Raw genomic sequence first — 27,566 nt, 5'->3', positions numbered from 1 at the left:
TGTTTTAACTCAATTGCTCCGGCTGCTGTGTTGAGAGTAGGCTGTGGACGTCAGGAGAGGCAGTAGGAAACCAGTTAAAGGCCAGCGTAACAATCCAGGTGAGAGACGGTGGGGGCTTCACCAGGTATAGAAAAAAAAGTGACGAGAAGTAGTTGGATTCAGGATATGCCCTTTTTTGAAAAAATTATTTTATTGAGGTCATAATGGTTTATAACATTGTGTAATTTCAGGTGCACATTATTAAATATCAGTTTCTGTATAGACTGCATTGTGCTCACCACCAATAGTCTAGTTTTTATCCGTCACCATACATACATGCCTTTCACCACACCCCACCCTCCTTCCCTGTGGTAACCACTAATCTTTTCTCTTCGCCCATGTGGCAGCTTATCTTCTACATATGAGTGAAATCATATGATATTTGTCTTTCTCTGTCTGGGTTATTTCTTTTAACATAATACCCTCAAGGTCTATCCATGTTGTTGCAAATGGGACAATTTTGTCTTTTTTATGGCTGAATAGTATTCCATTATATATATACCACATCTTCTTTATTCAGGATATGCTTTCTAAGGAAGACCTGACAGAATGTGATGATGGATTTGATGAGGAGTATGAAAACAGGAGAGTTCTAGAATGTCTCTGAGATTTTTGGCCTGAGCAAAGGAAAAGATGGAATGGCCATTTACTGAAAGGGGAAGGACAGAAGATGGAGCAAATTGGGGTGGAGGGTAGCAGATGCTATGAGTTTCGCTTTGGACATTGTGAGATACTATTAGTTAATAGCCCCCAGTGAGTCACATTCACTGGGGCTTGTACACTGAGGTCTGCCCTCTTAGAATGCTGCCTCACCCAGGCTGTCCTGCTGGAAAGTCATATGGAGGACAACCAAAGTGTCCTGGTCAATAGCTCTAGCCAATGGCCAGATGTGTAAGTAGGGGCATCTTAAATCATCTAGTCCCAGTAAAGCCTCCAGAGGATTTCAGTCACGTGAGTGATCCCAGGTGAGACAAGCAGGAGAATGATCCATCTGAGCCCAGCCCATATTGCCACTAAGCTTTAGAGTTTGTTAAGGAGCAATAAATAACTTGTAGAATCTTGTGAGATTTGAGATGCCTTATGGACATTCAAATTAGCATGGCAAGTAAGCAGTTAGATGTCTGAGTCTAGAATCCAGTGGAGATGTACAGGCTGAAAACACATCTTGGGAGTTGTTGACATATAGATGATAGTTAAAGCCATGAGACTGATAAAAGCACCAAGGAAGTGAGTACAGGTAGAGAAGAGAAGTCCAAGGACCGAGCCCTGGGACACTATAATATTTAGAATGGAAGAAGAATTACAAATGTGACTGAGAAGGACCAGGTGGCACAAGAGGAGAAAAACCAGGCATGTGTGGTGTCCTGGGAACCAAGGAACAGAGTGTGTTTCTGGGAAAAGCAGGGATCAATTATGTCAAATACTGCTAACTGATCCAATAAGATGAAGACTAAGAATTGATTACTGGATTTAGACAGTGAACATCTTTGGTTACCTTGAAAGGAACAGTTTCAGCAGAGCTATAACTATAGAAGCTGCTTAGAAGGAGTTAAAGAGAGACTGAAAGGAGAAGAATTGAAGCCATGGCAATGGATAACCTTTTCAAGTGTAGGGGAGGAAGGCAATGCCTCTACCCTTTAGGTCCTTCTGGCTTGTCTAAGAATTAAATTGACATGAAACAGAATAACAGGAGAAAATCAAACAAAGTTTAATAACATACATACATGGGAGAAACCCAGGAAAGCTGAGTAACTCACCAGAATGGCCAAAGCCAAAGCCATCACCTTAAATACCATCTTCAGCTAAAAACAAAGGAGGATGTTGGGGGTAGTGGTTTGGGGCTTCAAAGGGGAAGAAGGCAGTTCACACAGAGATGGAAAAGCAAATATCTGGGTAGACAGAACTTTGATAAGAATGAGCTTAGCAAGGACCGGAACAGTCTACTGATACCCAGAGTTATCTATGGTGATGGCCTGTCCTGGGGACAGGACTTTTATCTTAAATTCTTTCAGGTAGATAGGGGGAAGGTCAAAATTTCTTTCAGTCTTTTGTTCTTAAAAATAATCAAGGCAGGCCGGCCCAGTGGCACGGCAGTTAAGTTCACACATTCCGCTTCAGGGGCTGAGGGTTCGCCGGTTCAGATCCTGGATGTGGACATGGCACTGCTTGGCACGCCATGCTGTGTTAGGCGTCCCACATATAAAGTAGAGGAAGATGGGCACGGATGTTAGCTCAGGGCCAGCCTTCCTCAGCAAAGAGAGGGGGATTGGCCTCAGATGTTAGCTCAGGGCTAATCTCCCCCAAAAACAAAATCAAGGCAAAGAGACACATTTTAGGGTCGCCAATTCTGATGCCCCATACAAGGAATTCTGACATAAAGGAAAATAGAGAAATGGATCCATAGCGGTAGAAGGATGTGTGGTCAAGAGAGGGTGTTTAAAGTTGAGAGCATGTTGTTTATGGGTGGGAATGATCTGGTAGAGAGACGGAAACCAAGTGATGCAGGAGACAGCAAGGAGATTTGCTAGATGATGTCCATGAGCAGATGAGTGAGAATGGGACCCAGGGTACAAGCAGAGGCATTGGCCTTAGCTGGGAGCAAGGTTGGATCATACATAATGTGGGAGGAAAGGCAGAATATGTGGGCATTGATGTAGGGAGAAGAATGTGGAATTTCTTTGCTTGTGTTTTCTCAGCAAGGTCATTGGCTGAGTTTGAGGATAAGGGAGGGGGTGTGGGAAGGCTGAAGAGAAACGGGGTATGAAATTCTTTTCTAGAAATGAATGGTAGCCATTGTTATATCTCCCTGTAGGAGGTGAGGTCTCCCATCCTAACCATTACTATCTAAGAGCTCAGGACTTCTGTTCTGGTGGGCCCACCTTTAAATAGCCAATCAGATAGACTGACTTTGGCTGGCACTGTTGTGCTTAGACAAAGCCATTTCTTACTTCCTCCTCAACACAGAACCTAGTTTTGTTCAGATATGTGGTGGCCATGTGCTTAGGGGAGTCTGAGTCTTTTCTCTGACCAAGGCTGTGAATCTTGATTAGTCTCAGCCAATCAAGGTAATTCTGTTCCCTTTGCCAGCAATTGTTTTAGATATGGATGGGTGTTGCAATTCTGATCAATACTATGTGAGAGGAGATCTGCTGGAAGTCTCTTAGAGGAGATTTTCCCTTATGATAAAAAGACAATCGTGGAAGGAATGATTTCTTTTCTTTGCTCCCCAGTATGTATCGGTGTGTAGAATGGGGATTTACAGCAGCCGAATGGTGACCAGGTCTAAGGGTAGCCTACACGCTGAAAAAGGCAGGTATTCAATGACGTCACTGAACTCCTAAATTCAACTCTGGAGCTTCTCTGCTTCCAGACGTCTCAGTCATTGAGAAATTGTTATATGTTTTCCTTATCTACTACGCCCTTTTGTGTTGGTTCATCTGTGATTTGCAACTGGGAGAAGTCTGATACTCAGAATGTCAGCAAAATAGATGCAGAACTCAGCCTGGCCTTATTGAGGATGCAAATTCGATTCAGTGCAATGCAGATAAAATGAGAACAACGTGCCAGGCATGGTATTAGACACAGATGAAGAAAACTCCCTCACTGTGAATATCTTATAAGAAATTTGTGTGTGTCTGTATTGTGGACTGAGGATAATAAAACACAGGGATTATTATTCTAGAAAGCAGAATATGTTAGGTGCCTTGAAAGAGATATAGGAGGTCAAGGAAGACATGATAAGATCCATTTGGGGAAGTTGGGGTAGTCTCCACTAAGGAAATAGAATGTGAGCTGGGTCTTGAAAAGTAGGCAGGATTTTTGGAGATAGAGATGGGGTGAAGGACTGCTCACGTCCAGAAAATAGGGAGCTGTAGTAGCAAAGGTAGAGGCCACAACGTGGACTGCTCTGGAAAGCCACACAGTGAGGTCAGTTGAGCTGGCTTATCCATGTGTGCGTAAAGGAGTAGTGTACATAATATTGGAAAGTTACATTGGATCAGGAGTTGAGAGCCCTTAGATACAAGGCCAAGAAATTAGGCTTTGCTTAGGTTTGGAATGGCAGCCCCTGGAGATTCTCTCCATAGGTAAGTAATACCATCAGAGCTAAGCATGGGAAGATTCATCTTTAGCAGAGGAACCAAAGGCATTTCTTTATTATCCAATAATAACTAATTGTTTCAGTCATTTGCCACACCCTCTATATACACAGACATTAAGGTAGATATACCTAAAGCCTCAGGAAGAACAAACGAGAGAGAATTACCTTCTTAGACTCTGTAATGGGAGGGAGGAACAGGAACAGGTCATTGCCTTGGCCTCACACAAACCTCTCCAATCCTTCTTGTATCCCTGTACCATTCTTTTTGGCTTCTTGTAACCAAAGAGAGCTCCCATTCCATTTAAAATCTGCCCTGAGAGTCCAAATTTGCACCAGGACAGTGGTTCCTATCCTCTAGTCTCTAATATTTTCATACAGTGAGCTCCTATCGGTCATGGTACCCTTTGCAGAGCACCATGAAATATTAATATCTTTAAGTCCAAAATACAGCCTATGATTGAGCACAAAATTACACATTTAGCTACTGGATGCTTAAGTGGCTTAGAAATGTTAAATTTAATTAAATTTACAGACACTAACACACAATATAAAACCACAACCATAAGCCCAAACACCTGTCCATAGGAAAAACAAGCTGTCAAACTAAGGCCCGGCGGCTCGGTCTGGGTCCATTAATATTCATTTGCTACTTGCTAATTCTTTCTGTCATCTGCTAGCACTGGCCAGTGGACAAGCAGTAACAGGTGCCAAAGATTTAATAAAAATGTAGGGAGAAAAAAACTAAAAGCTGGAGAAATTCTATCCATTAACTTAATTTTTCTGGGAATTAGTCTATTTCTTCATTCATTCAACAAAGATTGATTGAGCAGTTACTGTGTGCCAGGCACTGTGCCAGGTGGAGGAGACATAAAGAACTAAGGTGCAGTCCTGCCTTCCAGGAGATGGCTGGTAGGGGAGATAGACAAGAAAACACTAACAGGACCAGAGGAAGTGAGCACTATGGTTGAAGTAGTGCAGGGACTCCAGAGGGGCCTAGAGGCCGGGGTCAGAGAGGGCTTCCTGGAGGATGAGCCAGGAGAGTAAGTCTTGAAAGTAAACTCAAGTGATCTAAGCCCGTGCTTGTTGGACTGTGGGATGGATGTCACAGACCAGTACAAGGGTCACAAATTTAGGGGAGGGGCAGGACCAACAGAGGGTTACCAACTTTTACATTTTATGCAATAATGGTCATTCAAAACATCATCTGTCATTGCCATGATTTTGTAGACAAAAGGACATTTTAGCACCAAAAATAAAAAGTAAGTACAAAATATCAGAAAAAAGAACGATCCTTTAATTGATATAAATTTAGCTCTGTGAAGAACTCATCATATTGTGCTTATTTGTCTTATTTTGCTGCAGATTCATGAAAACGTGAGCCATAGAGCTGCAGTGGGGAGAGAAGTTGGGGAAGGTGCATGAGAAAAGGAACATGGACAGAGGTCCTGAGGCATCTGGGGCTTTGTCTTTCTGGGCGCCCCAGTTTGGGGAAGGGTCAGGGGGTAGAGCCAGCCAGACCCCAAGGCTGCATTGTGACCTCCCAGGACCCAGGCATATTTTCCTTTAGTGGAGAAGGGTGGCCAGGCTTCCTCTATAAAAAAATGCTACAAATTACATTTTATGACTGTGTTGTTATAAAGAAGAATATAATCTTTGACCCTAAAAGTTTTTTTTTCCTTCTGATGTTAAAAGAAATTAAAACATTTTTGTGGGCCCTTAAAAGTATTGTGGGTCTAAGTGCTCTGCCCAGTAGCCCTAATGAATAAGTCAGGCCTGGCTGCCCTAAAATGTGGGCAGCATCTAGTGAGGTGGAGTCCCAGAGGGCTTCTGTGTCATCATCATCCCCACACTGGTTCTTCCTGTCTGAGGAGCAAGGAGTGTACTAGAGGAAAGCTGAGCAATGAATTCACAGGAATTCCAAGATGGACAATTACCACAGATCTGTGAATGAGCACAGCCAGGACTGGACACTCCAGAGGGCAAAGGGCCACTTGCCAATGACCAGTAGGACAGGCTGGTCTCTTCTGGCTTCCGGGACAAGAAGCAGCAGGGACCTGCCCTTTCTAGAAACTCCTCCAGATGGTCTAGCATCCTGGGCTTGGCCTGATCTGCATCTAGCTGCCAGGGCCAGACCAATGCTTTCACAATTCAGAGCCCCTCCTCCACCAAGACCCTGTCCCAAATACCATTCTCTGGTGGATTCGATCAACTAAAGATAATTTTAGTCCCCCTGTCCTTTTTTCCTCCATCTCAGGTATGCGTTTATGGTAGGTGGGCCTTGGGGGCTGTGACTGGTGTTTTCTCCCTTGCTTCTGACCAAAGGAAATCTTATCTAGGATATGCAGGGCTGGAGGGCAGGGGCCAAGGTCATTTAAATGCATGGGGTCCTTGATATCACTGGTGGGAAGGCAGGAGAGAGAGAGAGAGAGAGAGAAAGGAAAGAGGCACAATAGAAATACATAACAAGAGCCTAGTTAATGATCTTGAAAGAATGCTGCATCCTTACAAATATGTGTACTTTGATGTGTTCCCCTGATTTTTCTAATTTAACCTAGGTAAAAGAAGTCCAAAGACAAATGCATAACAATAAAAATTGAGAGAATCAAAGTGGGCAGAGTGTAAATATCTAACTGGAATAGTGTCTAAATGAGTAAATATGATTTTCACACTCTCTGCTGTCTTTCCCCTCAGTATTTTATGGTGAAAAAGTTCAAAGTTACAGAGAACTTGAAAGAATAATGCAATGAATACTTAGAGACTCCGCCCCTAAATTCAGTAGTTAGCATTTAGCCACATTTGCTTTTTCTCTCTGTATCTGAGTAGTGTGTGTATTTGTGTTTGTGTACTTATGTGTGTGTGTGTGTGTATATATATATTTGCTAAACCATTTCAAAGTAAGTTACAGATATCATACTTCACTATGTAACTTCTAAGAATAGAGACACTCTCCTAAAATATCATTATCACACTGAAGAAATTTAACACTAATTCCATAGTATTATCCAATATGTAGTCCAACTATCCAAAAAAGATGTATTTTATAGCATTTTTATAATCCAGGATCTAATCAAGTTCACTTGTTGTGATTTGGTTGTTACACCTTCTGAGTCTCCATCAATCTGGAAGAGGCCCCTGCCTTTTGACTTCTTTGTCTTATTAATGACTGACATTATTAAAGAGGTCAGCCAGTTGTCCTGTTGAATGTCCCATGGTCTAGGTTTTGCTGGTTGTTTCCTCATGTTTATACCCAGGCTGAGTGTTCGAGGCAAGAACACTGCACAGGTGATACTGTGTCCTCTCAGTGCACGTATCAGGAAGCCATAAGGTCACTTCCCCTCATTGTCTGTGATGCCAAGTTTAACTATTTGGCTAAGGGAAAGTCCATCAGATCTCTCCACTGGAAAGACAGCTTTTGACCCTTGCAATTCATAATTACACTGTGGATGTTAAAGTCTTTTTTTTTTTAGGAGGCAAAAGCCATCTACTTTTCCAGGAAAAACCATCTTTCTTCCATTGTCTCATCAAAACCCCGCTGCCAGCATGGTGTGCTTAGAGCTCACATGGGCATCCAAGAGGCTGCTCCTATTACAGGAAGCTTCATGATTGTCATCATTAATAATCATAACATTTCCTAATGTTTTTATAGCATCTCACAGTTTACAGAGCATTTTCACACTTATTACAGCTTTTTATTTTCCCCAAATTTCCTTTTCCTTCTATAAGGAATCATTCACTTAGAATCATTTGCTCATTTGTTCACCCATCCATTCCTCCTGACCACATGCTAGGCACTGAGCTAGAGGCAGGGGGCTCTCAGAGATGAGTAAGAGGATCAGATCTCAGTGAGGAGACAAACACAGACTGTGATACAGCCCAACACTGCAGTAGAGACGGGCTCTGGTGTGGAAACCCTGGGGATGAAAGGAATCCACCCAGGAATCACAGGGCAGTGGAAGTGGAGGCTCCAGCCTGTCCTACGAGGTGCCATGTGAGAAAATAGATTCCCTCCTTTTTAAGCGTTGTGAGTTAGGATTTCCGTTACTGCAGCCAAACGCATCCTGATACTTGCAGTGTCCTTACTTGCAGATGAGGAGATAAGTCTCCAGAAGCAAAATGATTTTGCCCAGTGATGCTCAGCTAGTAAGTGCCTGAGATGGTTCTTGATCCTGAGTGCTGATTCCAAGTCCCAGCTCGTCTCTGTGCCCTATGCTCGTCTCCTTTGGGAAGAGACAAGGAGAGCCCCTCCAGTCTGAGCCTTGGTGCACTCCCTGGCTCCCTTCCTCCATACACACAGCAGAGACGGCTGGAGCAAAGGAAGATGATAAGTGACATTTATTCAGGTGGTAGGTGCATTGGTCACTTCTCCCAGGCAGCTGAGTGATGGGCATTTCAGAATAGGGAGCAATTTCATGAAGTTCAGCACTGTCCACATGGAGAGGGAGGGGGTGTCCAGGGTTAATCAGCCCACACAGATGAACACACTGTCTGAGGGCTACAAAACGTCCCACGAATAATTCCCTGTAAATAAAGATCCAGTGTCGCAGCTTCGGAGAGACTGACTGAGTGTGTAAAAGACTGAATGGCTCAGGGAACAGGAGTTAATGGATGGGAGGAATCTGCGGGACTTGAGGCCAAAGAGTAAGCCCAGCACAGCAAAGACCAAGGCTCACCAGCCTGCTGTGAATTTGAAGTACAGGGGCAATTAGGCATGAGCTATTCACAGACAGAAGGAAAAAAAGGTGAGCTATGCAACTCACTTCCACATGCCATTCCATTGATGCTGAGCACTGTCACCCTCAGTAGAGACTGCGAAATGATGCAGAGGGTCATCCTTGCAGAGGGCAGGGCTCAGTCAGAAATATTTAAAGTACACCTTCCGAGCTTTAAAAGAGGCATCGTATATACAAACAGGAAAGTAAAAAATTCTAAACCCTTGGCTGCTAATCGTCCCGCTTCACTTTAAGTAATTTTGCTAGGGAATGCTGATACAGCCTGTATTTGTGGGGGTGGTATGTGTGTGTATGTGTGTGCACGCATATGTGTAGGGGAGGTGGTGAGAAGGCGGAAAATGTGGCATTTTTGCCAGCATTTGCCTTTTTTTTTTTGGTCTTTTTTTCCTCCTGTTCTCCACCCCCACAATAAGCTGAGGCAGTGTAAGTTACAATTTATTAGCCGGTTGCTATGGGTTACACCAGTGCTCCACAGATATTCCCTTCAGAAATAGTAACATTTAATGTAATGTAAAACAGAACTACTGTATCACTACTTGGTTGGCTTCTGCTGGCTTGCAATATTATATCCTTCCCTGCTGAGACTGAAGCCTCAGGAAATTAGCTGGTGCTGTTATTTTATTATGATGATGGGTGTCTGCCATACCCCTTGTTTCATGAAGAAGAAAGCTTGCAGACCAAGGTGTCTGCAGGATCTGGGTGCCAACTTGCAGTGCCACATGGTGCCCAGAGATGCAATGTTTGTTTCATCTTCCTGTTCATCATTTAAGCCGGTCTTCTCGAAGCCGAGTCCCTGGGAGCCCAAGGCCAGTTACCATTTCAAGGAGGCTAGTCATAACTACCAATGGGTTTTATTTATTTTGCCATCTGTATAATATTTGTAGCAAGCTGGTTAACAAAAATTTGTGGGCTGGTAAATTTTTAGGATGATATTTAGCTGTAAGAGTGATTTGAAAGGAAATGGTTAGAAGATGGCAACCCTGAGTATAGTCATTCAACTTAAAATAAACACAGCCTAAGAGAGATTGGTATTTTCAGGTCACCTACATTCTCTCTTTTCTGCCCACTGTCTCCATCAACCACCCACCTCAACACTATGCCACCCAGAATACACCTTCTCCCAGCTGTCGGCTCACTCACTTCTCTCTCTTGCTCTCAGTGCTGTGTTCTCTTTCACAGGTAGGTCACTGGGTTGGTCTATAGGTGTGTGCTTTCCAAACAGGGTCCACTTCTGTAAGAGGAGTGCTGGGGTGGCAGAAAGAATATGGGCTCTGGAGTCAGACAGTCCGAGTTCAAAGCCTGGCTCTGCCACTTTCTGGCTATATGACCTGGGACAAGTCACAACTATTTGGAGCCTCAGTTTCCATATTATGAAATGGGATAACAGTATTTACCTTGCATGTGTGTCCTAAGGATTAGAGGGGGACAATGCATGTTAAATCACTTAGCACAGTGCTCAGCTCATTGTAGATGTTTAAAAAGTGGTCCTGCTTACTCTTTAACTTCTCTGGAACATAGGATATTGTTGTTCCCTCTGCCTGAAAGATTCTTGGCCAGCTCGTCCATCTGAGCAACTCCTGCTCTTTGTTCAACATAGCTCAGATACGACCTCTTCTGTGAAAACTGTTCAGTCACCTTACCCACCCCACCCCTGCTCTCAGCTCCCCCGTGGCACCTTGTGCCCCTCTGTCGTGGCAGGTGCATTTTAGACTGTCAGTCTCTCTTTACGAGTCTTCCTCCCATGGGATCTGGGCTGGTTCGAGGCAGGGACTATGCCTTGTCAATCTCTCTTTCTAGCACAGTGCCTGGTACACAGAGGTTTTCAATGTCTGGATGAAGTAAGGAAGAAACTAGTTCATTAATTCATGTTTATTTGACATTATATCTAGGGGAGAAAAGCCAAGACTCCAGTCTATAGGCCAGTGGCAGCCACTAGGACTAAGGGACAGCATACGCTGTAGTCTCTATGGTTCAAATGTCTTTGGAAGAAAGTGTCAAAAGATGCAACTCACAATGGCTTACTAATGAGAAAATATATTATGGCCCATAACAAGATGTACTGTTCTTCAGTAGTGTCATAGAGGACCTGGGTTCTTCAGCTGTGCTAAGCATCTATCCAGATCAAATGGCAGTGTCTGCTTCTCTTTTTATGAAGGGAAAAACCTCTTTTAGAACCCTCTACCTGGACCCAGTAGACTTCTGCTCATGGCTCTGGCCAGAATTATGTCACATGTCCTTTCTGAAACCAGATATTAGCAAAGGGAAAGGGAATGCCACAAATGGCTCAGTGAAACACATGGTCATGAGTAGGACAGGCTGCTAAACAAAATCTGGGGTTCTGTTAGGAAGGGGGAAGCACAGGGGTAAGGTTATCTTGGATAAGAAACCACAGCCCTTGCTGCAAGGCATTCATTCATTATCGGCTCCTTTAACAGATATTTACTAAGTACCCACCATGCACCAAACGTGGTGCTGGAAGCTCAGGACAGTGGTGAACAAGAAACCAAAGACCCCTCCCTTATGGGAACTAACACTCCAGTGCCCTCTGTACACATAAACAGATAAACAAGAAAATTATGGACTGTTGTAAGTGTCAAAAATGAAATAAACAGGACACTATAGCAGAGAGTAAACAGGGGCTACCCTCGCCGGGGTGGTCAGGGAAGGGCTGTCTGAGAAGGTGACATTTGATGGAGAGGGAAGCAGCAAGTCAGGCGAAGATCAGGAGGAAGAATATTCCAGGTAGGGGAACTGCAAGTGCAAAGGCCCTGAGGCAGGAATGAGGTGACTGTGTGGCTGGGGCAAAGTCTATGCCTAATGACTGATCAGAAGTTGCTCTGGCATTGAGCCTGGCTCCTGCCTCAGGCTGGAGACAGATCACTGGCAACAGCTCTAGCTTTCTGGAGCCTCTCCTGCCCAGACATGCAGCCCCACCCAGGTCAGAGGCACAGCTGCAGAGGCCACAGGACAATGGGCTGGGCTGTGGGTTCAGCCCTGTGGAGAGAGGAAAGGCCATCATGGTTTTGGTGAAGAACCCACAAATGGGGTCAAAGTCTTCTTGGGCACTACCTAATTTGTCGAACAGAGATTTCCTCGGCCCCATCTACCTGGAGGTCTAAAGAGACAGGCTCAAGGTAACCATGGGCCTATTTCTTGTGTTTGTCTTTACGTGTCCCCCACGGTCTTACACACCTCATAGCCCCCCATTATGGCCCCCCGCCGCTCCTACTTGATGTAGAGGCAGGGCCATGCCATTGCTGTGTGTGACAGCTCTGCTGACGACTGAGGAGGCAGCCACCAGCATTCTGTGCTGTAGGTGTAATAATCCCTCCCACCTTTCTGGAGCCCACTTTCTGGGTGGGCATAAGGATTGACTGATGGATTGGTCCCCAAATCTCATTCCACTTCAGCGACTGCTCGTTCCCCTTCTTTGCTCCTGCTGCCTACGGTGGAAACCTCTCCCAGGATTTTTACCTGCTCCTGCCAAGTTTAAGCCGGTGAGGCCCAGAGTGCCAGCCAGAGAGCACGGAGGTCTGCCTCCTTCCTCCTCTGTCAGCTCTGTCAGCAGCAGGCATGCTCACTGGCCCTCCTCAGGAGACTAGTCCCTTTTCCTCTCTCTCCCAGGCAGCCACTCCCCAGAATGTGGTCACCAGATCCGTTTTAAGTCTTGTTCTCCTTTGAAGCTTTTGTGAAACTAATATAGGCTCATGGAGTGTCCAAAGGAGGCCAAATTAACATGCGTACCCAGTCCCTGCTCACCGCCCCAGGACACCAACCTGCTCAGTGTCTTTTATACTCACAACTTCTCCCAAAGTCCCTGAGGACGTCTCACCCCCGTCTGCAAATTGTTTGGCCTTCCTGGACATTTGACTCTTGGTGGTCTGCTTGGGAGCAGAAGGAGAATGGCTCCCTGCCCCCAGTGTAACAATTACAGGGCCCTAGAACAGGGTCGCTTGGCATCTGGGGGCTGGGAGGCGGGTGAGACACCCCAGCTGTCTGCTCGCCTCCAGGGTGGCTGGGTGTAGTAGAGACCACCGCACTAGACCCGCAACCTCTGCTTCCTCCTGACTCGGAACTGTGCTGCTGAGTCTGCCAGGCTCCTTGCTCCTGACGTTGGACCGTATCCTAGGAGCTCCACATTTGGCTTTCGTCACTAATCTCCCCACCTCCCTCCTCTCCTGTCCCAAGTCTGCAGGCAGCCTCAGCTGTGGACACCGTGGGACACTTTCTCTGGAGCTCCAGAAACCAGGTGAGAAGGAGTGGGAAAAGATGTCACTGTACCATCCAGCCATGTCTAAATCTTGGCTCCAGCCCCAGCCCCAGCCTGCTGCAGCATATTAGCACGGAAGGGGCTGTGGAGGTCATTAAGACCAACTGCCTCATTTTGCAGATGAGAAAACAGAGATCCAGGGAGTCGAAATGTTTGGACTCAAGACATGGACCACAGAACTCCTGGCAGGGCGGGGCTAACCATAACTCCTGGCTTTCACTCTGGGTCTCTGTTCACTGGATCTTCTGCTCTCTCCCCTTCAGAGTTTTCTAAGAGGTCCTTTTAGATTGGAGCACTCTGTCCTTCAGTGTTGCCCGAACCCCAGCCTTGTACAACATAAGGGGCCTAAGCCATGAATGGCACTCCTGGTTTGTGCTGAGGATAAAGACCAGCTTTGGCACTCCCTCTTCTAGCACATAGGGGAATCAACACATAGTTATTCGATCAGATTAGGGCATAATTTCCCATTTTCTACTTCTTCTATAGTACATTAATATGACTACTGTGAAAATGAAAGTGCATGGCTTTTGCTCAAATAACGAGGTTAAACAGACTTTGATTGTTGTTTTTACTGCAGGACTTGGAGCTAATAACAGGATAAAGAGCATTGTGATTATGGTCACCTAACAGGAACCTTTGACAACTCCAGAGAGTATGCTCTGCACCACATTTCGGGAAATGCAGCGCGGGGGTGGATGCACGGAAAATCTGAGGCTGCCCTGCTTCCCCATCAGGGCCTTCTCCTTCCCTGGGACAACCAGAACTCTGATTAGTCTCCGGGAGACGAGCGTTCCTGTTCCTGGGTGAGGCGCCCCTCCATGGGCTTCGCGCTGCCATGGAGCAGGGCGGAGCTCAGGTCACCCCATCGGCACGGGTGGGGTGCTGGAGTGGCCGAGACCCTTCTACTCCTGCTCCCCACATCCCGGAGCAGAGTTGAGGAGGCACAAGGGGGCTTTTGGCCCAGGAGCCCAGACATGAAACGAAACCTGTCTTCCGATGGGCATTCTTCAGGCTTTTCCTTCAAGTGGGATTTCGACTGTAGCGTTGGGTTTAAACACTGAATTTCAATTTTGTACACCCACACCGAGAGGCCCCGGGGCAATGGGGCTGTTTGAAATGAACACCAGCCCAAGTCCCCTACCTGCCAAGCGTTCGATTAAGCTGCTTAGGTCTGTTTCCACCATCCTGTCTCTCAAATATTTATGTGGCAGATTATAGGCAAGCTTCAAAGGCAAGGAAATGCAAATCTGCTCCATAAATCATAGAATAACACAGCTGCTGTCCTCCTCAGAGTGACAGCTTACGGATGCCAGCATTTCTGTCTGTGAAGGGCTGGTGGGAGGGGGCCTCTTGCTCTCAGCCAGGCCTGGGGCTGGGGGGGGGGTGTGCGTGTGTGTGTGTTGGTGGGGGGGGGGGGAGTGGGAAGTTCTAGCAATATTTGCTTTTTTGCAAAACAGCAGGTTTTATTTTTTGTTTTTTGGATTTCCCAGCAGTGAAGGAGTTAACTTATTGTGCTAATCCCAGCGAACTGTGGAGGAATAGGGCCTCTCCAGGGATCTGAAGCATCCAGGGAGCCAGAGATGGGAGTGGCTTTCAGTTTGGGGAAAATGTGTTTCGAACGGGAAGTTAGCGGGGAGAACTCAACAAGCAATAACTTTAAGAATTCCAAAATGAATTTAATTTAGTCTAAATGAGTAAAAAGGAAATTGTGCATTGCAAATAGTTATGCACATTAAGCTCTGCCCCCAGGGTCTTAAAAATCTGCCAGTAGAGGCCCCTGTGTACTGAAGAGTAGACTTCTGTGGGCTTTTTTTGGCTGTTGCCATGAACACATGGATTTGGTACACTGGTGTTCAGTGACACATTAACATCCACCAAGACCAATGCTGGGGTTTATGGTCCTTGCCCAGCAGCTGGTTCTGGCCTGGCGTCATCCTGTGCAAGTACCTAGGGAAGGCTGCAGTCAACAGGGTGCAGAGGCCCAAGGAGAATGATGTATAAGAGAAAATGTCTGGGAAAAGCTTTGCTGGGTATTAGTCAGGATTCTGCTGCAAGTGACTCAACTCGATTAGGCAATAGAGGAATTTTCTGGGTCACAGAAGGGAGCATTGAATAACAAAATCATGGGAAAGGAAGGGCTGTAGCTGGGATTGGGAACAGCTGGAACGGACTGGAACCCTGCCTGGGCTCTCTTCCATCACCTTTAATTTTTTTTATCTTAATTTGTCTTTAATTTTTCTCTGTGCTGTTTTCTAACACGGCAGGCAACAACCAGCAGATTTTGTAACTAACACCTTTCACCACTATAGAGACTGTTTTGTGCCTAACAATTTTTGCAACTATCAAGTCCTATTTTGAATAATCCCAGGGAAGAACTGTGATTGGTCCAGTTGTGATCAGGTGCCCATGCCTGGACCAAGTGATGGAAGGGGCACAGGTTCATACGAAAACGTGGCAGCTTTTATGGTTGCCATATTGATATGAAGAGTCCTTCCTAGCAAAAGGGGTGGACAGACAATCCAATAACCATTTAGTACAGCCAAGCGAGGGTTGGAAAAAATAGAACAAATAAAGTCGTGAAAGGAGCCAGGGAAGATGGTAGGAAGAATGAGTTATATGTTGGAATTCTACCGGCCTCCTCCTTGAAACACAGTATTCCATACGATTCCATATGACACTAAATTCTCCTGGTTCTCCTTTTTTTTCTGACAGCTCTTACTCTTTCTCTTTGATTGCCCTGGATCTTCCTCTTCTCTGCATTGAGGATGCCCTCGAGATTGCAGGCCCTTTTCTATCTTGCCTCTAGAGACCAATAGACTCCTTCCTTCCAAATGCATATAAAGCACTGCCCTGTCAGGACCCTCCCCTTATCTTCCAGAAGAAATCTTGAATTTCCATTAGCTACTCCAAGTGTAGTCCCTGAGTCACCATATCAGAATCACCTAGGAACTTATTGGAAATGCAGAAACTTGGGACTTGTCCTCAAACTACTGAATCAATCTGTGTTCTAACATGATGACCAAGCAAGCTCATTAATTTGAAACACATTGCTTTAAGCAGTTGCAAATTGAGCTCATGGACTTTCTGCTCTCGATGCCTAAATAAATATTTCTTCACAATTTTCCCATCAGGTCAAAAGCAACTATATCTAAAAACCCAGACTCACCATAACCCTCAGAATTATTTTTTCAATACACTCTTGTCTTCATAACCTACATCCAATCCATCACCAATCACCAATTTGTACCTCTTCATCCCACTGTCCCATTGGTCTGCTGTTCCTATCCACGCCCTCATCACCTACAGCAAGCTCTCATAGGTGCATTTGACAGTCAGTTTCCTCATTTATAAAATGGGTCTAGTAAGACATTATGCTCATTTACACATTTATATACTATGCAAATTTAATGTGTAATTATTTTCATCCTAGTAGGAGCAGTTTTCAACCATAGCTTTGTGAGCTGTTGTAAGGGATATTGCCAACAATGTATTATTAATTATAAGCTGCCATAATTTATGAACAGTTTATATTTTAAAATAAATTAGAAGGGGATTAAATATTACTTCTAAAATTATATTCACTCACCTGCATTCTGATATGCTATAATAAGTAGCAGAGAAAATGGTGGAATAATGCCTAGTGGGCCAGGAATTGTACATGGGAGTGCGTCTTATATACAAGCATCATCTATCCCAGGGGTGGGAAAACTCTTTCTGTAAAGGCCAGAAAGTAAATATTTTAGGCTTCGTGGGCCATATGGTCCCTGTCGCAACTACGCAACTCTGTGGCTGCCATAGTGAGAAAGCAGCCACAGACAATACATCTTGATTACTGTAGCTTTAAAGTAAGTCTGAAATCAGATAGCTTAAGTCCTCCAATTGTGAATTTCTTTCTCAAAATTGTTTTGGCTAACATAGGTTCTTTGCATTTCCATATAAATTTTAAGTTCAGCACTACAATTGCTAAAAAAAAAAAAAAACAAAAGCAAAAAAATAACAAACAAAACAAAAGTGTTCCAATTCACAAACATAGTATCTCTCTCCATTTCTTTAGGTCTCATTTAATTTCTTTCAACAGTTTTTTTTTATAGTTTTGAGTGTATAGGTTCTGTACATGTTTGGTTAAGTTCATTTTTAAGTATTTTCTATTTTTGATGCTACTGTAAATGGCATTTTATATTTTACTTTCCACTTTTTTCTGCTAGTGTACAGAAATACAATTTATTTTGTATATTGATCTTGTATTCTGCAACCTTACTAAACTCACTTATTAATGTAGTAGATTTTTTTGTAGATATGTTAGTATTTTCTAGGTACACAAGGAATAGCAAAGTTTAACTTTGTTTTCCTAATCTATAAGGCTTTATCTGCTTATTTTTTCATGTCTTATATCACTGGCTGGGACACCAACACAATGTTGAGGAGAAGGTGAGAGTAAATAGTCTTTCTTTGATCTTAATATTAGTAGAAGAGTACAGAGTCTTTCAATATTACCTTATAGTGTTTGCTCATGTTTTTCAGAGATTCCTTTACTAGGCTGAGATAGTTTCCTTTTATTCCTAGTTTGCTGAGCTGGTTTTTTTTTAATTGCTACTGGGCATTGAATTTTATCACATGATTTTTCTACATAGATTCTAATGATCATATGATTTTTCTTCCTTATTCTGTTAATGTGGTGAATTATATTGATTGATTTTCAGATATTAAATTAACACATTCAGTCATAATATATTATCATTTTAACTATATTTCTGGATTTATTTGCTAATATTTTCTTAAGGATTTTTTAATCTGTGTTCATGAGGGATGTTGGTCTGCAGTTTTCTTTTAATGTTTTTGGTTTTGATATCAGAGTAATGGTGACCTAATAAAATGAGTTGGGAAGTGTTTCCTGCCCCCTCTATTTTCTGAAAGATTTTGTCTAAGATTGGTATTATCTCCTCCTTTAATGTTTGATAGAATTCATTTTTTAACCCATCTAGGCCTGGAGTTTACTTTGTCAGAATATTTGAAATTATGAATCCAATTTCTTTAATACACATAAGGCTATTCGGATTTCCTGTTTCTTGTGTTACTTTCGGTTATTTGTGTTTTTGATGAAATTGTCCATTTTGACTAGGTTATTAAATTTTTTGTCATAAAGTGGTTCATAGTATTCCTACTGATTCTTTCACCAATTCCAAAGTGTGGGGTTTTTTTCCCCACACCAAAGAATTCTCTGACGTCAGCTGGGGGTCCTACAATTCAGCTCAATTCTGACACTATCTACCTGGAGATAGATAGCATCAGATCCCACAGGTTAAGCACTCAGTCCTACAAGACTGCCTCCCCTCCCCAATTCAGAGGCCAACCACGAGTTCAGGTTGTCACCTGTGCTTCTGACCAACCAGCTATAGATCAGAGGTTCCAATGACCACCTCCTTGGGTTTGATTAATATGCTAAAGCAGCTCACAGAACTGAGAGAAGCATTTTACTTACTAGATTACCAGTTTATTATAAAAGGATGTAACTCAGGAACAGCCAAATGGAAGACTTGTGTAGGGCAAGTTATGTGGGAAGGGGCATGGAGTTTCCGTCTTCTCTGAATGTGCCACTTTCCCCAAATCTCCAAACGTTCACCAGCCAGGAACCTCTCCAAACCCCATCCTTTAGAGTTTTCGTAGAGGCTTCATTACATAGGCATGATTGATTAAATCATTGGCCACTGGCAACTAAGTCAACCTCCAGCCCCTCCCCCTCCCTGGAAGTCTATGGGGTAGTGGAACTGAAAGTTCCAACCCTCTGATCACATGATTAGTTATCCTGGCAATCAGCCCCCATCCTTAGGTCGCCTAGGGACTTTCCAGAAGTCACCTCATTACATAACAAGAGACACCTTCGTAGCTCTGATAGCAGAAAATTCTAAGGGTTTTGGGAGCTCTGTGCCAGGAATGGGGATGAAGACCAAATATGTTTCTTATTATAAATCACAACATCACAATTCCCTTATGTTTCTAACGTTTGTAAGATGTGTAGTGATGTCCTCTCTTTCGTTACTGATACTTGTTTTTATGTTTTTGCTTTTTTTCTTGATTGATCTTGCTAAAAGTTTATTTCATTGATTTTTTTTAAAGGGTGAACTTTTGGATTTTTCAGTTTTCTTTATTGTTTGCCTGTTTTCTATTGCATTGACTTTTTTTTTTTAAGATTTTATTTTTCCTTTTTCTCTCAAAGCTCCCTGGTACATAGTTGTGTATTTTTAGTTGTGGGTCCTTCTAGTTGTGGCATGTGGGATGCTGCCTCAGCATGGCTTGACGAGTGGTACCATGTCTGCACCCAGGATTTGAACTGGTGAAACCCTGGGCCACCAAAGCAGAGCGGGCAAACTTAACCACTCAGCCATGGGGACTGCCCCAGTATTGCACTGCTTTTTGTTATCTTTATCACTTCTTTTCTTCTATTTACTTGAGATTTAATTTGCTCTTTATTCTAATTTCATAAGGTAGAAGCTTAGATCATTGATTTTAAACCTTTCTTCTTTTTCTAATACAGGCATTAAAGCTATAAATGACCCCCTAGGCACTTCTTTAGCTGCATCTCACATATTTTGATATCTAGATCTCTCTAGCTATCTATCTAAATATAATTAACATTGAACATGTTTTCTAGTTTCCAAAAATATTTTCTAATTTCATCTATAGGTTATTTAGAAGGATGTTGTTTAATTTCTAAATATTTGTTAATTTTACAGATTTTTTCTTGTTACTGATTTCTAAATTAATTCCAATATTATCTGATCAGAGAACATATTCTGTATAATTCGAACACTTTTACATTTATTGAAACATGTTTTTTGGCTCAGTCTGTGCTCTTCTGTGTCCTCTAAGATAAATATCCTATGTGTACTTGAAAAGAATGTGTATTTTGCAGTTGCTATGTGGAGTGTTCTATAAATATCAATTTGATTCAATAAGTTGATAGTATTGTTCAAATCCTCTCCATCCTTACTGATTTTCTGTCTCCTTGTTCTATCAATTACTGGGAGAGGACTGCTGAAGTCTCCAACTATACTTTGTATTTGTTTATTTCTCCTTTCAGTTCTGTCAGTTTTTTCTTTAGGTATTTATAAGCTTTGTTTTTAGGTGTGTAAACATTGAATATTGTATGTCTTCTTGATGAATTGATCCTTTTATCTTGATGAAACATTTCTCTTTATCTCTGGAAATATTTCTTACCATGAAGGATACTCTGATACTGATGTAGCCACTTTAGCTTTCTTATAACAACTATTTGCCTGATATATCTTTTTCTATCTTTTAACTTTTTATCTATGTTAAAATTAATAAAGCAAACTCAATTAAAATTAGACTCTGGAAAGTCTGTAGAGTGAGGTCACATGCCCTACCACTCTTAGTCAATTACTTCAAGCAGGAAGACATCAACTACAGCAGCAGATTATTACAGCATCAGTTACAGACCCCAACAGGAAGCGACAGTACCTTGTATACCCATACAGGGAGTGTCACTAGTTTACTGCTCCAACAGGAGAAAGGATTTCCTTCTTGCCCAACAACAAGCTCAGCCAATAGAAACGTGGCAGCTCAGCCAATAGGAAGTCATCATCACCTGAACTCTTACTTTCCTCCAATGAACTTTCATTTTTCCTTTTCTGATGACTTCCTTGCCCCTCCTTCCTTACCATAAAAGTCTTCCATGTTGTGTATCCCCTAGGAGTATCTCTCTGCTTACCATATGAGATACTGCCCAATTCATAAATTGTTTAATAAAGCCAATTAGATCTTCAAATTTACTCAACTTAATTTCTTTTTTTTAACACCTATATGTAACTTTATATTAAAATGACAAGTCTTTTAGAAAGCGTATAGTTGGGTCTTATATTTCTACCCAGTATACCAGTATCTGCCTTTTAATAGACAAATTTAGTCCATTCATATTTAATGGAATAGTCGATATCACTGTGTTAAGTCAATTAACTGTTTATTTGTCCCATCTATTATTTGTTTTCTTTCTATCTCTTCTTTTGGATTGAAAACTTTTTAGTATTTCATTTTACTTACACTATTGTCTCACTAGATGTAGCTTTTTTTTTTTGCTAAGGAAGATTCTCCCTGAGCTAACAGCTGTGCCAGTCTTCCTTTATTTTGTATATAGGCCACCACCACAACATGGCCGCTGACAAGCGGTGTAGGTCCCCTCCTGGGAACTGAACCTGGGCTGCCAAAGTGGAGCACACTGAACTTAACCGCTAGGCCACAGGGTCTGACTCTAGCTTTTTCTCTTTTTTCAGAATTTGCTCTAGGGTTTACGGAAAGTACCTTTAACTTATCATAGATTATCTTTAAATAGTATACCACTTTACATATTTACGCATAATATGAAAACTGATTTTCCTTTCCCCTTTTCTGTGTGGTTTCATCAAATTTATTCTACATAGGGTTCATTGAACTTGGCTCTGTAAGTTCATATTTTTTACTGAATTTGGAAGATCACAGCCTTTCTTTCTTAAAATATTTTTTTCTGTATTGCCGCTCCCCTTCTCTCCTTTCCTTCTGGACATTCTGTCTCATAAGTCACTGAGGATCAGTTCACTTATTTTTTTTCAGCTTTTTCTCCCAAGTGCTTTAATTTGAATATTTTCTATTTCACTTCCTTCAAGTTAATTCATCTTTTCTTCCATAATGTACAATTTGCTATTAAGCCTACCTAGAGGGTTTTTTCTTTCAGATACTGAGTTTTTGTTTTGTTTTGTTTTTAGCTCTGGGAGGTCTATTTGTTTCTTTTTATAATTTCCATTTACCTTTTCATTATGTTCGTGTTTTCCCTTAATTCCTTGAATGAGTTTATAATAGTTGTTTTAAAGTCCTTGTCAGCTAATTCTGTCTTTGTCACTTCTAGATCTGATTCTATTGACTGATTTTTCTCTTCATAGTGGGTTACATTTTCTCGTTTTTGGCATGTCGTGTAATTTTGATTGGATGCTGGTTACTGCAAATGTTACATTGCTACATTTTCTTGTGTTCCTTTAAAGAGTATTGAGTTTAGCTCTGATAAGAAGTTGATTTAACTTCAGATCAATTTGATCCCTTTGAGGCTTTTTTAGGTCAGGTCTGGAGTAGCCTTTGCTCTAGAACAAGTTTACCCCTACTAGTAAAGTGCACTCTTTCTGGAGTTTCACCTGAACTCCCCAGATATTCAATAAGGTCTTTCCATTCTGGCTGATCTGAAATATCTCCTAATCCTGTGTGAGCTCTGGTAGTCGTTCAGCTTATAGCACTTCACAGTTTATCTTTCCTTGATAGTTATCTTTTGCCTGCGTTTGTGGAGTTTTCACCCCAAACATGTGCATCTTATTATTCAGCCAAAGATTTATGGGGGTCCTCTGCAGATTTCTGGAGCTCTTTCTCTGTGTTGATCATCCACTCTGGTACCCTGCCCCACAGATTCCAGCTGCCTCAGCCTTCCTGAACCTTAATCTCTGACTCTTCAGCTCAGTGAGATTGTCATACTCTGTGTGGATTCCCCCTTTCTGCACACCAGTCCAGGAAATGTATTGAAGTGAAAGGCCAGGGCTATAGTAGGGCTCATCTCATTTGACTCTCTTCTCTTGGGAATCCCACTCCTGAAATATCTGTTGTTGAATATCTGAAAAGAACTATTTCATATATTTTTTTGTGTAGTTTCCTAGTAATTTACACTTGGAGAACTAGTTGTGTACCTGTTACTCCACTATGGCCATAAACAGTCATATTGAAATTTAATTTGGGGCTGGCCCAGTGGCACAGCAGTTAAGTTCACACATTCTGCTTCAGCAACCCAGGGTTCACCAGTTCAGATCCCAGGTGTGGACCTACACACTGCTTGTCAAGCACTTATGGCCTTGGAGTTTTGTACAATTTTTTGGCAGTTATTTTATATACAACTATTTTGCTGATGATAATCAGCAGGAGCTTATAAATGGAAAAAGTCTTGTCTTCCATTTATTCTCTTTGTTGCAAACCCACCTAAGCCAGTTTGGCTGTTCCCAATTCGGTAAATATTGGTAACTCTCAATAGAGTTTGGTGCAGAAGCAATGTACCATGAAACAAATGAAATTAAATATGAGAGCTCTCATTTGATGCTAGGCAGGTCCCTAGCAATCTGTTTATATGGTAGAAGTTTTTATAAATTTCACAAAGGACAGATATTTGAACTACAATCAATTAAGGTACTCTCTCTCTCTCTTGCCTTTATGAATTCCTTTCAGCCAATCTCCTGTTGTCAAGTGGTGTTGAGCAGCCATAAGCATTTTGGGGATCTAGTTATGTTGAACTTGAGTTGAGTTGGTAATACATTTAGTTTGGGTTTGGTGGGATGTATTTGTGTGGTCTGCAGACATTTCCATGTGTAGTTAACTTGTTCCTCTCTTGTCCTGTGCAGAAATACTCCTACCACCCGCTGGGCAAACTTCCCCATTGACATGATGGGAAGATGCAGGACCAGAGAGCCTACTGTGATGTGAATCTGTTCCACGGCACCCAGCACTAGATACAGAAAGGGGAAGAAAAACAAGTTTTTATGTGCAAAGCCAGAAGCTAATCTGTGGAAACTTCTTCCAGTCAATGCATATAAAATTATACTTGGAGGATTTGGTTCTCATCAATTCTTAGAAAAAAGAAATTCTGTTAGGAACATACTCTGTATGCAGTATATACAATTACAAACACTCCAAGCATTTTCTTCTTTTTCAAAGAGATTATGCAAAATCAAATTGATCAAAATTCTTCTATTTATAGAGCACAAGTCCTGTGGAAGAACTACAGGGAACATGTTCATTGAAGTTGCATATTTTATGAATTTTAAAAATTAATAACGCAAAAATTTTTTGATCAACCAAGTTAGAGGAAGAACTGAATTATTTTATTCTCTCTACAGAAAATGTTACAAAATAGTTGTCACATGAAGAGACCATCAAAGAGTTAGAGGCCAAAGAATGTAGGAATATATCTTATCGAGTTATATCAGCCACTAACTAACAAAAATATTGCATTATTTTCTGAATTTTTGTGGCATTTATTAATTTTTTAAAATTTGAAATGTTATATGTTCTTTCTTCACTCTGTATAAACATTCACTTTTGTACCTAATTTTGTATTTGTAATTTTAAATATTTTTTCTCCAAGAAGGCCCTCAAAACGCAAGTCTCAATCTCACAAAAGTTGGCTCCAACCTAAGATAGGGGAAGCTATTGGTTCTTCTTCTTTATGACCTTGCCACTAGATTACAGCAAGGGTGAGTGTCACGTAAGTCCTGCTTCGTATAACAAACATGTATCATCCAGCAGGCAGAGGAAACCATCACAAAACCTCTTCTGTAATCTCAGCGAAGATCCGGTTCTGTGTCCTTTTAGGAGCTACGACAGAACATTTCACAGAAAACTTCTAGGAAGCAAAGAATAATATTCTAAAGGCCAAATTCTGCTGACCATCTGGTTGGAGTCAGGCAAACAAGAATCCTGTCACCCAGGATTGTTTAGAAATTGAGCCCAGGTAAAAGGTAAGCACTGGCTGGATTCTTATATCCTGTTCCTACAAGGCAGGGAGCATCTCTATAACATTTTATCTGATCCTCACCTCTTGACCTTTACTCATGTCACCAACAAAAAAGCATTTCTAAACGTTCATTATACTCATTAGGAGGCCTCTGATGATTACTGGAGGTGACCATAGCTGAAGAACTCAGAGTTCCTGCCTCTGGAGCATGGCTTTTGTGGTAAATATTAGCTAACCACCCCTGGGGTATGCATTCCCAGTTACAGGAAGTGACCATCCCTTGGATGCAGAGTAAATCTAGATCTCACACATACAAGTCACATTGTCAACACTGAGGCATTTCAAAGGAAGTTACAGAGACTATAACACACTCTTCTTCTTCTTAATTTTTGGTGAGGAAGATTGGCCCTAAGCTAACATCTGTTGCCACTCTTCCTCTTTCTGCTTGAGGAAGATTGTTGCTGAGCTAACATCTGTGCCAATTTTCCTCTACTTTCTATGTGGAATGCCGCCACAGCATGGCTTGACGAGCAGTGCTAGGTCTGCACCCGGGATCCAAACTTGCAAACCCTTGGCTGCCGAAGCAGAGTGCACAAACTTAACCACTATGCCACTGGGCCAGCTCCAACATATTCTTCTTTTACAGTCACCTTCTCATTGAGTCCTGAGGAGCCAAGTTTCCCGTGGAGGGTGGCACAAGGAAAGCTTCAACTACAGCAGCTCTGCTCTTCTCTGTTCTGCATATTGGGGTTCTGAGTGCTGTTTCCTTTGTGATAAATAAAGAGGGTTCGGCTGCATTTGAAACTTTGAAAACCACAGCTCTAGCACTAAACACCTCTCTCAGTGTAAAAACTATAATGTCATCTAGTCTTCTTCTCCCCTCTCTATTCCCACCACCATTGTTTCCAATACATGCTCCCACCACATTTTACCTACAAAAAGCTTTTTGTGCTGGGGTCAAACTGTCCATAACCAAGTTGCCAGGTGTGATGGTTAATTTTATGCGTCAACCTGACCAGACCACAGGGTGCCCAGCTATTTAGCTAAACATTGCTTCTGAGTGTGTCTATGAGGGCATTTCTGGAAGAGATTAGCGTCTGCATCAGTGGACTCGGTATAGCAGGGTGCCCTCCCCGCTGTGGGTGGGCATCATCTAATCCACTGAGGGCCCGAAGAGAACAAAAGGTCAAGGAAGCAGGAATTCTTTCTCTCTGTCTCTGCTTGGACTTGGTTATTAGCCTTCTCCTGCCCTTGGACTCAGCTCTCCTCTTTCTCAGACCTTCAGACTTGGACTGAGACTCCTCCACCAGCTCCCTGGTCTCCAGCTTACAGACGTCATGGGACTTCTCAGCCTCCATGATTGTGGGAGCCAGTTCCTTGCAGTACATCTCTCTGTATATACATCCCTTATTGGTTCTGTTTCTCCAGAGAACTCTCAACAATACCCCAACGTAGGAGGATTTCTGGACTGGAAGCCTTGTCCCAGCTTTGGAGAGGGGGCTTATGGAGGAACAGATGAGGGATGGTCAGAGCCAGGATATTTAACCTTGGTCCCTAGTGAACATTTATTCTTTGTCTGCGAATAACTCTTCTTTTTCTGGGGCCAGTCATCCTTTTATTTAAGACTGTGCCCCAACGATGAGGTTCTGTAAGGGCTTTTCTAATTTGCCCTTGTTCTCACAGATGACCCAATCACCCAAGACCCCAACCTGGTGCTTCCAAGGGCTTTTGAACTGAGAAGCAAGCCCTGCCCTGTCCAATGGCAAAGCTGGGAACCTGTGAGCCTGGAGCTGCTGGTGTCCACGCTTCCGGCCTTGAGAGGAGAACCACCTGAAGAGCATAAAGCCACTCTGCAAGCAGGAAGGAGGCATGAGGAGTGTCGCGAGAGTGTCCAGGCCAGGTCTAGTCATCACTGGTGCCAACCTTATTCCTGCCCCTCTTCATTGGGCTACATGAGTCCACAAATTCTATCTCTCAAGCTTCTTGGAGTTCACTTTCTGTCATTTTTTCAAAACCAAAAAATATCCTAAACAAAGCACCAGCTAAGGCAGCAAAATTACAGAGCTTGATAAAATAAAAGAAATGGAATCAACAAGAAGAAAGGTGGAAAAGTCTGGTAATTCTCAGGAACAAAATAACCAGGGAGAATAAAATTTGCAGTCTTGGAAGTCTACACCTCAGGGTACAGTGTACAGAAACTGAAAAAAGTGACCTTAAGATTTTAGCTCAGGGAGACAAATGTTACTGTGCTGGTTTCATGAGCCTTGGAGGATGGGCTGGGATGGCAGCGATGGAAGAGTTCCTTTTTAAAAGACAGAGCTGGTAGGAAGGGGAGGAAAGGGTGACCACATGTTAAGAAGAGAGCACCTGCGTGGAAATCCAGAAGCCATGAGGGCAGAGAGGGAAATGGAGAGGGAGAGAAAGGGAAATGAGACTGTGGCACTAGCTGTGGGTTGTGCAACCAGATATAAGTAATTGATGATGTGCCCCCAAGAAGTGCCGCAACCCACCTGCTAGGCTGGGGCAGAGGGGCAGGGCTAGCTCCCTGGGAGCAAGGATCAGAGGCTTCAAAGCACAGCAAGGCAGGCCAGGAAGCAGCCAGGCACGGGCACACTGGGAGCACAAATCACACTGGTTGCAAAACGGATCAACTCAAGAGCAGACAAATATGGGCTCAAGGTCAATCTAAGGGCAGAAGCCAGGTGACACAAGTGAGTCAAATCTAGAAAGAAAGTCGTAAGAGTGAGACACAGGGAGACACAGGGGGGACCCCAGGAGCAGACGCTAGAAACTGGAAGTAGATTAGCTGGGGTGTATGTAGACGAGGCAAGCGGCCGAGAGTCTGCAGACACAAAGGCTCACATGGCATTCCACCAGATAGCCATCTGCTGCCGAGCC

General features: G+C 42.8%; 1 long non-coding RNA gene across 4 annotated transcripts; it reads left to right on the top strand.

Moving 5' to 3' along the window:
• Window positions 1–26,841, top strand: LOC102148315 (uncharacterized). 4 transcript variants are annotated; one of them, XR_011438730.1, is made up of 7 exons: window positions 1–98; window positions 13,057–13,117; window positions 13,716–13,941; window positions 23,557–24,408; window positions 24,527–24,672; window positions 24,813–24,888; window positions 26,352–26,841. It is a non-coding gene; the product is annotated as an uncharacterized lncRNA (long non-coding RNA). The 4 variants fall into 4 exon arrangements; XR_011438731.1 differs by lacking the exon at window positions 24,813–24,888 and having other exon boundaries at window positions 26,352–26,770; XR_011438729.1 differs by lacking the exon at window positions 1–98 and having other exon boundaries at window positions 12,987–13,117.
• The last annotated feature ends 725 nt before the right edge of the window (window positions 26,842–27,566 follow it).

The sequence above is a fragment of the Equus caballus genome, chromosome 5 (genome assembly GCF_041296265.1).
Source record: "Equus caballus isolate H_3958 breed thoroughbred chromosome 5, TB-T2T, whole genome shotgun sequence".
Taxonomy (NCBI): Eukaryota; Metazoa; Chordata; class Mammalia; order Perissodactyla; family Equidae; genus Equus; species Equus caballus.
The sequence above is the reverse complement of the archived record's forward strand: the minus strand, read 5'-3'. Positions and strand labels throughout refer to the sequence as shown.